The sequence below is a fragment of the Homalodisca vitripennis genome, chromosome 2 (assembly GCF_021130785.1).
Source record: "Homalodisca vitripennis isolate AUS2020 chromosome 2, UT_GWSS_2.1, whole genome shotgun sequence".
Classification (NCBI taxonomy): domain Eukaryota; kingdom Metazoa; phylum Arthropoda; class Insecta; order Hemiptera; family Cicadellidae; genus Homalodisca; species Homalodisca vitripennis.
In genome coordinates, this window is record NC_060208.1 from 174,414,948 (window position 1) to 174,431,976 (window position 17,029).

Here is a 17,029-nt window from a genome sequence, read left to right on the forward strand (position 1 = left end):
TCAAATTTTTGTAGGATTTGCGTCAAATGCAACTGTTCTTGATTTTATAGAATTGGTATAGTAGCCTTAGTGTCAGGCTGTGGCGTTCTAAACTTGCGTCCAGCATTAAATTTCCTAGAAGGCTCAAACTTTAAAACTACCTGATATGGACCCTTTTTTGTAAAAGAAACTCTGCTTCTGTGTTACATATTCCTTCTCTACACTAAAACTTTAATTTCATTTACAGATTTTCAACGTGTGATGATGAACTAGTCCTATATCCATACCCATATTGGTATATTAAAATATTCAGTACAATATTCCATCTCAATTTATCATTTGTAAAAATATTACTTTTGTATTCTTTTAAGATTAAATCAAATAATAGATTTATTAATCAACTAGCTGTTACCCGCGGCTTCGCACGCAATGTTTAGATCCGAAGTCCTTATAAAAAGCAATTATGATGGGAATCCTACAAACATTTTAAAACGTAAGTAGGCATACATCAGGTAGATATTATTTAAGTTCATGGTACATAGTATCAGAGTTTATCTTAATTATTATATCATGTTTGGCACGTGTAGGAGCATTTCTGGTTATAATTAATTATATACATAACATCACAGCTGAATCTGCCTTGTCATCTCGATCAAGAAAACATAAATCTCGGATCACACAGGTCTCGGAAACTTACTTCGGTCAAAAGGCGTATATTTCCAGTCCTTGTCATATATTTCAGGTCTATTATATTTCCAGTACCATAGTAGAGTTTGCATTGTTGTTCTGACGAAGAAAAAAAAAAATATACTTACGTAGGACCGAGATGCCTACTTCGGTTAAAAAATGCCTACTTAAGACCGTTTAAATTCACTTACCTACTATGTCACAGTTTAGCTTGCCATATTGCCTCGATCAAAATATTATATGTTTGATTATCTAGTTCTCTGAAATCTATTTTGGTCAAAATCGTGTTGACATAGTTGAGTTTGCCTTGTCCTGATGAAGAAAATACACACATAAGTAGGACTGAAAAGCCTATTACGACCTAGGGGGAAGTCCTACCTACTTACTATGTACTTTCGGTATAAGAGGGAAATTCTTGTTAAAGTTTTGCAACTTTCCAAATAATCGTTATTAAAGTTTTGCGTTACACTTGTTTTTTGGACTGTAGCCAGGGAAAGAATGAATCGTTGAGGCATGTTAGTATTCATTTCTCTGTTTTTCCTTTAGCCATTGTTAAAATGTAATATCATAATGTCAAGGAAGCCCACCAGTTTAAAGTAAATTATGTGAAAACATTCATAACGTTGTTCATTTAGGTTAGTTTTTAATGCATTAACAGTATATAATGCATTATATGATTATAATTCATCACTGGCGCAATCTGGAGTAAAATTTATATATTAATGTTTTATTTACTATCTGCATTACACTACCGATCAAGCACTGTTTACTTATTATTGATAAAATTTAAATGTAAACAGATGTTTCAGAAAGTTTGTCGAACTATAGATGTCAACAGCTGTTTAATACCAGTTCAATTTGAATTATGAAAAGTAAAAACTACAATCTTTTCTGAATTCCAAAATATTCCAGGTAAATTTTACTAACTTTTTATTCATAAAAACCTTCCTCGGATGTTTATGGACATTTTACAAAAAGAATTAACCGAATTGGTCCAGCCGTTCTCGAGATTTGCGCTTACCAACACATTTTGCGATTAATTTTTATTTATAAGATAGCCTTTATACAGTTGATAAATTTAAACAAATGTAAGTAAAACTTAAATGAAATTAGATATACACAAGAAAGGAATACATTAGACCACGTGTCGCGTAAGAGTTCACTGAGGTGCAGTAAAAATATTTCAAATCATAGTTCAATTTATTCTTGTATTATCTTGCGGACAGATATACAGGATAGAAATGTAAACCACCATTTCCTTGGCAGGCAAAGGAGAAATTGAGTCAGCCTAATGAGTGACAGGCTTCAATGACACTCAGCCAAACTCTATGGTTGGACATGCTCCATCATAGAACTAATTGTCTATATGGAAATTTCGTGTTGTATTCATGAAAACTTTAAAGTCTACAGATCAAGTCTTTATCGAGATGTCTTGACACATTTTTTCATTAAGTTAGGTTTCCTAGCAGTGTTCGAATAATGTACGTGTACACACAAAATCGCCAACATTTAATGGTATCTATTGGGGTACTTGGGTTACTGTGTTAAGGGGACTTGGACAAAAAAAAAAATTATTTTTAACATATATTTTTTTATTAATTCAAACAAACTCTCCAATAATGTAGTTTTTTATTTTTGTGAGGCCTTTCATACTCAATGAGTACATCTTCAGACTCACAACTGAATAAAAGTAATAATAACAATAGGAACATAAACAATTTTGTACTAAATAAAAAACATATGTCATTTAAAAATACAAAGAGGTAATATTCTATGACAGCACAGTATGTTATATGTATATATAAAAATAAAGTTTATATTTAGTTAAATCAAATAAAGTAACGGTGAATTTTGAAAAGGTCCAGGTTCGTTGTTTTACCAGATTATTTTGGTTCTTTTTTATAAAAATTGTTTCATATGCATCAAGGAATTTTTTATTTTGTACTTCTTTTAATAATTTTTGCGTTTGAAAAAAGAGTGTCCAGTTGAAGTGCGTGTTTTGCCATGGCTGATCTTTCTTCCTGTTGGTATTTTAAACATGCCCTATGTTCCTTAACTCTTTGTTTTAACTTTCTTTTCGTTTGGCCAATGTATTTTAAATCACAATTGTCACAATTAATTTGATAAATTCCAGATTTTTCTTCTTCATTAATTTTATTCTTGGGATTTCCTAATATACTCTTTAATTTAATTTTAGAATTTGGAGATACATTAATATTGGCATGTTTCTTAAAACTTTTAGTAATATCTTTAGATAGATTGTTGTAGGGAAACAGATATCCATTTTTTCAGGTTCTTTACTTTTGATTTGGTATAAAGTTGTTCTAGAATTTCTTTCAATAATTTTCTTTTTCTTGTTTATCATATTGTCAATCATGTTAGTTTTGTAGCCATTAAATAAAGCAGTTTCCTTTATTTTCTTAACTTCTGTTTTTTATAATTTTTCTGTTGATAATGGAGTATGTAAAAGCCGATGGATTAAATTGTGGAAAGCTGCTCTTTTTTGTGAAGGGGGATGAAATGAATCAACTGGGATGAATCTGTCATTTTGTGTTGGTTTTCTGTATATAATCGAATTCAAAATGGCCAGTCGTATTTTTCATAATTATTAAATCGAGAAATGGAAGTTGATTGTCATTTTCTATTTCACAAGTGAAATTTGATAGAAGGATAAAAGGAGTTGAGAGAATCAATAAAATTTTGAAGATTTTGTTTCTTGTCGAAAACAGCCAAAAATATCGTCAACATATCGCTTCCAGATTCTGGGAAAAATAATCCATTGTTTCCTTTGCATGAGTTTCCAAATTTACTTAAAAATATGTTTGCAATAAAACACGAAAGTGGATTTCCCATGGCAGTACCATCAAACTGTTTGTAATATTTTTCTTGAAATTGAAAACACATTTTGGGACATACTAAGATTTACTAAATTAATGTATTCGTTAACAATAGTTGTTTCTAAGTTTAAGGAAATCAGCCAGTCCTCTATGATTTTGATAGTATCTTTAATTGGTACGTTTGGATAAAGTGATTGAATATCAAACGATACAAGATATTCATCTTCTTCGATCTTTAAAATCTCTTGTGGAGTTTATAAAATCATACCTATCTTTAATGGAGAAAGTGGGAGGAAATTGAAATTGTTGAAACTCCTGCACTAACCATTTTGATATCTTATAAGAAGGAGAATTTATGCACGAAACTATGGGCCTCATTTTATTACCAGGTTTGTGTGTTTTTGGAAAGACAGTACAATCTTGGGATGATTGGGTTTGATACAGTAAGTGATTTTAAAATTTTCTTTGGATATGATTGTCTTGCAGTGTTTTAATGAGGCTGTAACTGATGCAATATATTGATTTAAAGGATTCTTTTTTGAATTCTTCATAAGGGCCGTCTTTAAGCATGTTTTGAACTCTTGAGTAATATTCACTTTTATCTAAGATAACGATTGTGTTACTTTTATCTGCTTTTAAGTAGAAAACTTCTTTTGCTTTTTAATGATTTTATTATATTATTTTTATTTCTAAATGATTCTTGAGGTTGTTTTGAAATATTTTTTGTACATTGTTTCGTTTTAACTTTAAGAAGAGATGAATTTACGTCATTTCTAATAGCATTCCTTTGGTCATTATTTAAGAATTTGATGTTTGATTCAACATCTACAAATACATCTTCTGTCATTAAATGGTTTAATGCTAAAGTTTAAAACCTTTATTCAAGATGGATAACTCTGCAACTGAAAATGTACATGATGATAAATTTTCAACTAACGTAGGGTTTGAAAAATTATTTTTCAAGCAATCTTTTAGTGTTTGGGTTTTTTTCAAGAAGTGTATTGAACTTTCTTTTCGAGTTTTTCTAGTTTATGTTTGTGTTTGTATTCAATACTTTCTAGAATCATTGTATATTTCATATGAAAAATAGGGAATTCAATGTTATTCAAATTTTTAGTGATTTCTAGGATGGTTACTTTATTTGATTTAACTAAATATAAACTTTATTTTTATATATACATATAACATACTGTGCTGTCATAGAATATTACCTCTTTGTATTTTTAATGACATATGTTTTTATTTAGTACAAAATTGTTTATGTTCCTATTGTTATTATTACTTTTATTCAGTTGTGTGAGTCTGAAGATGTACTCATTGAGTATGAAAGGCCTCACAAAAATAAAAAACTACATTATTGGAGAGTTTGTTTGAATTAATAGATAATTTCCAATAAGAGAAAGAGCTTCAAGAATGTATATATTTTTTTATTTTTTTTTATTGTAGTTTGACATTTTCGGAATACAATGATATTAATATTATCACTCACAAAAAATTTCTAAATGCTTCAAATTAATTTTTGAAGTTGCCTCTGCAACGCCATTGACGGCTGTATCCAGTGTTGAGCTTTCTTATAGTGCTGATTTTACTGATTTACTATTTACTTACTCTTAGGTTTTGTTTCTCTACGACCTTAGCAGTTTTGACAGATGTCTGCTTGTTTTGTTATTGTCAATTGTTTGTTAACCTAGCAACTTTGTTCTTCTGACAATATTTTGTTATTATTGGAAGTTGACTCAGTGTTTATAGACTATTATTTCAAAGTGATCTTTGATAATATAATGACTAGACCTAAAAGAATCTTTAAAAAACGTACCAATAAAGGTAATAGGTTTTATAAAAGGTTACCTTCAGTTTCACCAGATGAAGACTCAACAGTTAGGCCTCGGCCTACTACTCCAAAAGTTGTAGTGCCACCCAGTTCTTCTGAGAAGAAATTAGGTAGTAGTGATGACCAAGGAAAGTCGAGTGAAGAAAAGAAGGAGAGCTCTTGGAGAGGAAGAGGAGAATGATGAACATTATGTTCCTGGAGGGTTTTAGAGCTCAAGTATTGTGAAAAATATACTTTTTATCTAAATTTTTTGGTTTTTTTGCGTTTTCCCGAAAATTTTGATTTTTCACACAAATGACCCGTTTTTTCTGAAAGTACTAAAGATAACAAGCTGAAATTTTTTACAGGATGTTTAGTACTTATCTATGATGCTACTGATCTACAAAGAAACAATTATAACAAGTATTGACTTATTAGGCCTCATTTTACTGAAAAATAGTCTATATTTCAGGGTTATTTTGAACTCGCTAGATAAAAAAAATCATATAACTTGGCCAAATAGAGGTATAAGTTCATAAAAAATAGATCAGTAGCTTTGTATAGGACCACATAGTAAGTGATAAAAATATCAGGTTGGTATCTTTATTACTTGCTAAGATAATGGGACACAAAAGTACCTAATTTAACATGGGTTTATATGGAGCGTTCAAGTTCCCCTTAATATTTCACATGTTAAAATCTTGCAGAAAATCATACAGAATAAAGATTTACTCGAAAATGGCGCATCATAGAACTAATTCGGGTCTATACAGAAATGAAGATTTATGCATTAAAGTCAATAGATACATTGTTTCCCTCAAGATATACTCACATTTTTTTGCATTTAGTTAGGTTTCATAGCAGTGTTTGCAGAATAAAAGTTCCTGTGAGCTTAGCAGAGTACAACAACGGTACAGTGCGCAAAAATCAAATTTTTCTTTTTACTCCATGGATAAAAATGTTACGTGTTAAAATTTCATATGATTATACTCAGTTTGCTCCAAGTTTATTTATTCTACTATATTATCATTTCCTTCATGGTTAGTCCTAAGATCAATCATTTGTTAACCCTCCAACTGTTGTTTATCAAAATTTTGATAAACATAACCCTTAGCGGATTGTTGTTCGTCAAAATTTTGATAAACAAACATTCCCTTGCATAATCACTCATAACAGTATATTCCGGCAACGTATCGATTCGATTCATGCACCATTGGATTCGGGGATATAAAAAAGCCTAAGGAATAAAATGTTTTATTCCTCTTTATATTGTAGTTGCAACGTACCAAGTTCGTAGTTTGGAACGTAAAAGATGTGACCGCCATGTTGTCGATGCCGTCTGAGTTGTTGATGTGACGAGTCGTTGTTTATTAGTAAGTTTTAGTAGGTTTATTTGTGTTTTAGTGTTGTGTTTAGTGTGTGGTGAATTGTTAAATATTGCAGTAGTGCAAATAAATATATTTTAGAATAAATAAATTTCTCGAAAATTTTTCGCAAAATTTTTGAGTAATGACAAAATGAAACTTTTTTCGACTCTTCAAAAAAAAAGTTATGGAATTTATTTTACTACTGCTGTATAGTTTACTTCATTTTGAGTAATAAAATATGCAATATGACATGTATAGAAGTAAAACTGTATTAGTAAAACTTTTATTAGCAAACTCTTACATATACATATTTTCAAAATTTATGCGCATCGCTGCTTTTTGTTATATAGTGTTATTATAGTTTCATAAATTTGTATAATGCTTATGTGTTTCTGAAACTAGAATAAATTTGACACACAATGGTACTCTCACTTTTATAGTTTTCTTACTATAACTTGGTTTGCTAGGTATGGTCAAATAAAAAAATGTAAATTTTGAATTTCATGGAAAAAAAAAATTTTAGTAAACATTTTTTTGCCAAATTTAAATACTAATATTATTATATGTTTAATTCTGAACACAAAAATATATACTTCTATATATATTACTTTTAATTTATATTTTTAATAATTTTTTTTAAAAAACCCTTGCACGAGGCTCGAAAACATGCCGCCACTACAGGAAAAAATGACTGCCATTTGGAGGGTTAACTATCAACTAAATCCCATGGAGTGGCTGCACTATCATTGTTATCAGTTTTTCCCATAAAGAAAAGAAGCTTGAAGCAAACTTCGAAGTCTATAGGTCAGTTGGTTTCCAATATATCGTGCGTACAAAGGGACATATAGGCAGACAGACAGATAGAAATTAAATTTTTCCATCGTGTATATTATCAAAGGAAATTGTTATTAATGAATTGTTCCAACTCGCAGAATATTTCAGGAGCATGTAGGCACTAACATGGTGCGATAAGGAAATTCATTTTTCAAATGCCTAAAAGTTTTATCATGAATAACTTTAAATTAATTATTTAATTTTTTTTCTCGCTACTAACGATTTTGCTAATCTGATTGATAAGAAAATGCATAACATGCTCACTCATTTTACAACTCAACATTCACTTTTTAACTTAACAGAAAATATTGTTACGGGCAACAACGTGACGCATTCAAACAAACATTACTTGCATTGTTGCAAAACGTGCCTGCCAATTTCAAAGTTTAAAAGATATACAAACTGCAAAATAATCAATCACAAAGGTCAAGTTTGATAGACGATCGATAAATACTGTTTTTACAGGACAGTATTATACAACCAGTTCAATATGTAAACATGTACAATGTTTCCTGAGTATTGGAGAATAAATTATGATCAGGAATGTTGGGAAGTGGTCATGCTACGAATAGACTATGAGAAAAAAAGGTTGTTTACCAGTGTTAGCGGTTATCATATTTAAATTTCGATACAAATGCATATATAGGATTCGAAAAATATATTTCTCCGAATGATCATCATTCATTTTAGAGATGCTTTAGAAAGGTGGATAGTGGTTTCGAAGTCTCTGTTGAAGAAGTGATTTGATGAGAGGATGTGTCTGCCAATTGCTGTATCTTTAAAAGCCTTGGTCCTGCTTGAGAGTATACATGTACAAGTAAAGTGAACACAATAACGGATGATGAAGGTGATGATTGCTTCTTAGGGACAATTCTTGAGAACCCGCCATCCAATAAAGGTTCCCAATGATTTCTTTGCTGTATTACGAGTTTCTAGACCTCTGCTGCAAAACATAATAACTTTTAGTGATGAATACTCTGGGTCTATCATTGATTTCAATAATGCCCTTGGTCATCTTAATTCCCTGTGATACCCTATTTTTGATCCCTCGCCGTTTAAGGTAGTGCATTCTGTAATTAAACATATTTTATGGAAATAACATTATTTGAATATTTTTTTCATTCGAAATTACATTTCTGTATGAATAACAAAATATGTCACTTCCTGCAGCTAAAACTCGTATACATATTATACAAATTTCACATTTTCTCCCCAACCATTTTCATTTAGGCCTAATTACAATATTGCTTAATTTTCCTGTTTTAAATCATTGTTATTTCAAGTAGAGTAATCAAAACATTTTCTAAAGTTTCTGTATTCAGGGAAGTTGTCTTATTAAAGGGCTTATTAATTTAGCATTACAAATTACTAAAACCCAAAATCGATTAAGGGAGTCCAAAAGGTAACTTTATGTCACATATCTCCGTAACCAAGTAACTTAGAAGCATTATTTTTTACTTTAAAAATCAGTTCTTCTAGTAATTCTAAGTTTTTATCATTGAATTTCATACCAAAAAAGTTAATGATTGTATAAAACGTGTATGTTAATCTTTTTAATTATCTAAATATATTAATTTTTGGATTTTTATTTATTAAACATAAAATTTATCCGGAAACAGCAACTTACTTGCAATACTTCCAGTAAAAAATTAGCATTTCTATGTATAATACTTTTTTTTAATATGTTACATCAAAGCTTAAAAAATCCTATATTGCAGAAGATATAAAGTGAAAAAAAAAACATTTCAGGCTTAATAAACTTGGGTTAGCCTACTTTTAGTCCAATCCACCACCATAGGATGGATTGCCTAGGTCCTCTGAGTCCTGATAAACATTTTTAACCCGGTTTTTTTCTTGTCGTGCGGGATATGTAACGTCCTGTGACGAGATACGTTAAGACCTTTTGATATTTTACCTTATTTATAGCTCAGAAAACTCTTTTTTATCCAATTTTAGATTGTTCATTACACTATTATGCGCAGTATAATGAAATATATTAGGTAATATATCATTCCTCTTAAAGTAACACCCATATTTTAACACTATTATTTACTAGGCCTCATTGACACCTGCTTAACATTTAGGAGATATTTTTTAGGCTATTTAATAAACATATTTGCTTAAAAGGTTGAAATATTATTTATCTAACACTATTGTCAATGCTACTGCTTGACCTTCAAACTCGTCGTATACCAAATTTTACAATTATTATCCCATACCGATTCGAGAGCGTAGTTGAATATTCAAGAGAGATCTTCTTATTACACAATTATGTCAATCAATATGTTTTTACACACATGCTACACCATAATATACTTTTGTGTTAATCTGTAGTACTTGTTTTAACACTATGGTGTGATTATCTTCATTCCAGACGAAAACACAAACTTAAGTAAAAAAAAAAACTCTTTTTATATTACCGGTACAGTTTCTGCAATGTGAACTTTTAGAGGTATACATAAACCGATATAAAACTGTTGCGAGTGTTTTTAAATCAAAGGCGTAACTGACAATGAAAAAGGAATCGTGCTTAATAAGAATTAATGTACTAGTCAGCATCTTTTTAAATTTAATACGTTTGATAACAATAACTAATAACCCGTCCCAGTTATAGATCTTTGCATAGTATTAAAACATTAAGAACCCCCAAGTTGTTGAAGAAATTATCAATTAAACGAAGCAACTCACTTGAGCTATTAAGCAAAGCAAACTAAGACCAAAGTTTTGACATATCATTAAATTCATCTCCAGAGATGAGTTTTCGATTCAAACTAACTTTTAACAGACAAGGGTTATAGATTTCTACAAATTGTTTAAAAACAGTCTTGTGTAAGAGAACATTTATTAGGTTACAAATAAAACAAGTGAAGAAAACATAACTCGACGATTTTTAGTTTGTTTTTTTTTCTTTAGTTAGTTCTTCAAATTTATAAGTACAATATTGTTTATTGACATGGATTACGCGTTCATTTATCACCATTAACAGAAGATTGTTCACAAACTTGTTAATAAGGTACTGAAATTTCCGGCCATGCGTAAACATCGAAAACAGCTTTTGAAATTTTACACATATGCAAGAAGTTGCCTAATGTCAACTTTAGAACATTCCTTAATCTACCAAGGTGCTAAAATTAATCCTTGACGTACTATTAAATGACAAAGATGTTTTAACAAATATTTTTTATTTAATAGATATTGAAACAGTATAAATTAATCACACATAAATTAAGTACAAAAGGCTACAAAGGTAACTATAAACACATGTTAAATTACTTCTATATTTTATTTTATTTGTCATAACCTACTACTTGAAGATTAATTATCTGCATTTGAAATATACATAATACGAATAAAAGACAATAAAGGTGCTATACATGGTTTACACTTCTTATTGTATTGAACCCTTTTTGCAGACTACACTACGAATTTACATTTTATACTAAAAAGATGTGCTTAAACCTATTTGATTATTTTAAAAAAAGTAATTTTAATTAAGGAGGATATTTCGGACGCACGCTATACACACAATACAAACGTGATAGGACTATTCACCATCCAAGGTAGTACAGAGAATATTATTTAAAACTATCCAAGGAAAGCGAATGGCACCATCCCAGTTGTGTCGTTAAGTTTTAGTAAGTAACTGTATACAGTCAACTATCTTCCTACACAACACATATATACCAACAGGTGGCAGCTAACCAACTACTGGAAGTGTGTCAAGCAGACGGGAGTACAACCTTAATTACTGACACTGACCACAGACACGCTAGCTATTAACATTGACTTGTGCTACAGCATAACTCCAACAGGTGGCACATAACTAGTTACAGCAAGTGTATCAAGCACACTGAAGTACTGATGTCACTTACTGACTGACACTGACCACAGACACGCTAGCTATTAACATTGACTTGTGCTACAGCACAACTCCAACAGGTGGCCCATAACTAGTTACAGCAAGTGTATCAAGCACACTGAAGTACTGATGTCACTTACTGACTGACACTGACCACAGACACGCTAGCTATTAACATTGACTTGTGCTACAGCATAACTCCAACAGGTGGCACATAACTAGTTACAGCAAGTGTATCAAGCACACTGAAGTACTGATGTCACTTACTGACTGCCACTGACCACAGACACGCTAGCTATTAACATTGACTTGTGCTACAGCATAACTCCAACAGGTGGCACATAACTAGTTACAGCAAGTGTATCAAGCACACTGAAGTACTGATGTCACTTACTGACTGCCACTGACCACAGACACGCTAGCTATTAACATTGACTTGTGCTACAGCATAACTCCAACAGGTGGCACATAACTAGTTACAGCAAGTGTATCAAGCACACTGAAGTACTGATGTCACTTACTGACTGCCACTGACCACAGACACGCTAGCTATTAACATTGACTTGTGCTACAGCATAACTCCAACAGGTGGCACATAACTAGTTACAGCAAGTGTATCAAGCACACTGAAGTACTGATGTCACTTACTGACTGCCACTGACCACAGACACGCTAGCTATTAACATTGACTTGTGCTACAGCACAACTCCAACAGGTGGCCCATAACTAGTTACAGCAAGTGTATCAAGCACACTGAAGTACTGATGTCACTTACTGACTGACACTGACCACAGACACGCTAGCTATAAACATTGACTTGTGCTACAGCATAACTCCAACAGGTGGCCGATAACTAGCTACAGCAAGTGTGTCAAGCACACTGGAGTACTGTTGTCACTTACTGACTGACACTGACCACATACACGCTAGCTATTTAACATTGTAGCACTTCATTTAAATATCATTGTTGTACTGGGGCAGGCAGAATGATGTGAGGCTGTTGATGACACCGCTCATGCTGGATTGACGTTTTTTTGATGGACAATATTCCTTTCAATTGCCTTGAACTGGAAAGTTATGATAGCTGTTTAGATTTTTTTCATGATAACGGCAGTGATTGTTTAAGAATTTTTCATACAAACATAAGAAGTTTTTCAAAAAATTTTGATGAATTAATGGTATACTTAAACGAGTTTTTGTCATACACTTGATTTGGTAATTATGTCGGAGTGTTGGCTGAGGGGAGGAGAGAAGAGCACGTACACATTCAGGGATTTGATACGTTAATTACTAACACACAACGGAACCAAAACGATGGACTTATTATATTAGTAAACAAACGGTTATCAGTAAAGGCTGCTCAGATAAGCGTTAGGTGACGTTTTATGGTATCGGATTGGACTTTACTTACTCAAATAAAATGTTTAACTTACTTGCTTTATACAGAACCCACGACAGTAATCTTGATTTATTTTTGGATGGACTAGAAAACTACTATGACAGTACTGGACTAAATAAAACATGCATATTTGTTGGGAGATATTAATATAGACTTATTGAAGACTAATTCAATGACTAATAGATATTTAAGTTGTCTGCATGGCGCTTGGCTCATACAGTGTATTTCTAAACCTACTAGAGTGTCAAACAACCTTCAATCTTGTCTGGATCATATATTTGTGAGGATCAGCGATATAAATAGAGTAAAATCAGCTGTGATCCAGACAAATATAACTGACCACTACAGCACTGGACTCACTATCTCTGCAAGCGGCTCCGCCTTGCCCTGATATTCACGCCGACAACTATACGCCCCACACTTATACCGACCACGCACTGCTGACTAACAATTTGTCACTTGTCGACTGGACCCCCGTCTTAACATGTTTTGTGATGTTAATCAATGTGCTAATATATTTAAGGAGAGAGTTCAAAAATTCAATATCAACTGCTAAAAAACCCAATAAAAATTAACTCTGCCAGAAACAAAAAACTAAAACCATGGATTACTTCTGATCTCGTTCGTTGTATTCGTACTCGGGATGGGTTGAGTAGAAGAATAAAAAAACAGCCATTTAATGTTATTTTACGCAATCAATATCAAAACTATAGAAGATTTTTAAGTTCTTCGCTGAAAAAAGCTAAAAGGGACTATTATAGAACCAAAATCATTCATTCCAACGGCAATCCCCAAATTATTTTGGGGAATAGTCAATGAATTAGCAGGGAGATCTAAAAGTCGAGAATCATTTCCCATTAGTAAATATTTGTCTACGGCATCTGTTGTCACACCGAACTTATTAAAACAAATAACTAACGAATTCAATTTTTTTCTTTGCGGCCGTGGGACAGAATCTAGCAAATGAAATCAATACGGGAGGTCATCCAGTTATAAATGATGCTGACTATAGACAGAACACTGACTTTTATATTTCACACTGTGACAGAATTGGACATCATTCATCAGGTGGCTGGACTGCGGGGAGGGTCTGCGCCGGGCCTCGATGATGTTTTTCGGCTAATATTCTAAAACTAAATATCCAATTTTTTTTCTTCCACCCTTACTTCATTTAATCAATTTAAGTATCTTAAATGGCGTTTTTCCAAATTTCTTCAAATTGGCAAAAGTCTTCCCTCTACATCAGTTCAACGAGTTCAATGATAAAAACAACTTCCGCCCAATTTCCCTGTTGAGTGTATTTTCAAAAGTGTTAGAGCGCATAGTAAAAGATCAACTAGTTACATATCTCCAAGAAAACGAAATACTGTGTGGACTCTCAGTACGGGTTTAGTGAATGACAAAAACATCACAAACGTTCTTTTTGACATCAATAGAGAGATAAATGATAGCATTTCGGATGGAACGCGTTCAATGTTTAATTTTTCTGGATTTTAAAAAAGGCTTTTGATTCCCGTAGACAGAAGCAAATTACTATTGAAGCTTGAAAAATGTTGGGGTTTCGCGCGGCACTGCTCTCTCATGGTTTCGGAGCTATCTCACCGATAGGTTACAATGTGTGTCTATTGGTGGTATAAACAGTGATCCACTACCTGTGGAATACGGTGTGGTCCAGGGCAGCACTCTTGGTTCCAATTTTATTTTTAATTTATATCAACAATATATCAAAATTGAATTTAAATGGTAAATTATTCTTAATTTGCTGATGACACCCTTGTTTTTTTAAGAGGAAAGTCTTGGCCAGAAGTACAGGCAAAAGCATCAAGTGATCTTACTCTTTTAAAAACTTGGTTTGACCAAAATGTCCTTTCTCTTAATATAACAAAAACAAAGCTTATATGCCGATTTCCCTAAGAAATAGTACAGATTATAATTTACAAAACTTGGTTATTCATAGTTGTGGTAACAACTATCTTATTAATACGTGCACTTGCGAGGAAGTAGAGAAGGTGGATTACTATAAATACCTTGGAGTAATTTTTGATTTTCGGATGACCTGGACCCACCATATAGATATGTTAGTACAAAATATTAAAAAATATGCTTTTGCTTTCAGACAAATTAGTGAAATTTTGATGGAAAAAGAAATTAAGTTAGCTTACTATGCTTACATTCAATCACTTCTTTCTTTCGGAATAAATTGCTTGGGGAGGGGCAAGACCATCTATTCTATATCCCCTCTTTGTTTCTCAAAAACGCATACTAAAAATAGGGTTTAACAAAAGTCAACGTTATTCTACTGACACTCTATTTAGAGAATCTGCTATTCTTACTATTCGCCAACTTTTTTAAAAGACTCTCCTGACGTACATTTACCTTAATTTAAACACAATCTTTTCAGAAATTACCCACCCCACCATCATGATACTAGATATGCGCATAATGTTTAGGACTGTTACTTTACAGTTACGTAAAGAGTATTCTACAACAAACCCCTTTTATATATCTAACATTCTATATAGAAATATTCGTGTTTCATCATAAATAGCTGCACTCTCTTTGAATCCCCCTCCTTGCCTGTTTTCAAAAATAGAGTGAAACAATGGCTACTCCAATTAGGTATCACACAAGCAGAGTCCATTATATCTGCAGATTACCGAGCGGCCTGACCTGCAACACTCATCCTCAGGCACTTTATAATATTACACCCGACCACTAGACCACTATACTACTACTAAACCATACTACTACTAAACCATACTACTACTGCTACTGCTACTACACTACACTACACTACCATTCATACTAGACGCTACATTAGTACACACCACACTACTACACTATTATTACATAGAACCATGTTGACTTGATCTCCCCTGGGCCAACACAATGATATGACGCTGTTGCATTATCATAGATAAACTAACACTGAATTACTTTTTTACTAAACGTAACAAGCCAGTTCTCTCATATTAAATCGTGTTCTTTATTTTATTTTAAATTATAAATTTTATGTTAAAAATTCTAGCACATTCTATTTATTAAATGCTATTAAAGATATCAAGTTAAGATTCATGTTAAGTTATCGTGGCGGACGATCAACTGAAGCCTGCGCACAGGCTGAATGCCCATGCAGGCTTTATTCCTTATTAATTATTTAAGTAATATCTTAGCTAGATAACTAGTAAACTATTGTTATTCAAAACAATTCTGTTTAGTTCTTTACTATTGTCATTTGTGTATTTCATGTACAGTTGATGGAATAAACATTCATTCATTCATTCATTCATTCATTGACTTGTGCTACAGCACAACTCCAACAGGTGGCCCATAACTAGTTACAGCAAGTATGTCAACCACACTGGAGTACTGATGTCACTTACTGACTGACACTGACCACAGACACGCTAGCTATAAACATTGACTTGTGCTACAGCATAACTCCAACAGGTGGCAGATAACTAGATACAGCAAGTGTGTCAACCACACTGGAGTACTGATGTCACTCATTGACACTGCGGTTGCAGATAACTATCTTGTGGTATTAATATTATCTTGTGGTACAGCATAACGCCAAATTCTATTACTTTTTTATTTCCAATTTCAATTGCTTCAATATTAATAATAGTTATAATGATTACTCCTTGATGAATCCAAAACAAGCTCACAACTATAATATGTTATCTACAGTAGTATAGTCAGATTTTAAAATATAACATGTACTGCTTAATGTCAAGTTATACATAAAGGAAGTTAAAATCTTATAGAAAGATACTGCCAAATACTGTAGATTCCGCATTAAATATGGTCGTAGTCAGTAACAATACGTAAGATGTATGTTGCACAAATATCCACTCTTACTAAATATTGAAATTCAGACCCGATTTCAATAGCTCATTCACCTTTCAAAAACTCATAAATAGTATCCTTTAACCTTATGTTCTAAACTATTGAAACAATTTAGAGATTCTAAATAATAGATCGGTTTCAGTAAATAAAATGAACTTCGAAATATTAATATCTCACTAAAATTACCATTATGGAAGTGAAATGAAGAACAACGTTAAGAAAGGAAATACGTAGAATTTAACATCCTCTGTTTCAGCTAAATACAGAGATTTTCAAGCCTAACTCCTGAAACTAAGAAAACTTACCTAGAAACAAAATAATACTATGAGCTCGATTTTAAACTGGAACAACTCATTTATTACTACTTGTATAAAAACAATAGGACAATTTGAGCACTATTACATTGCA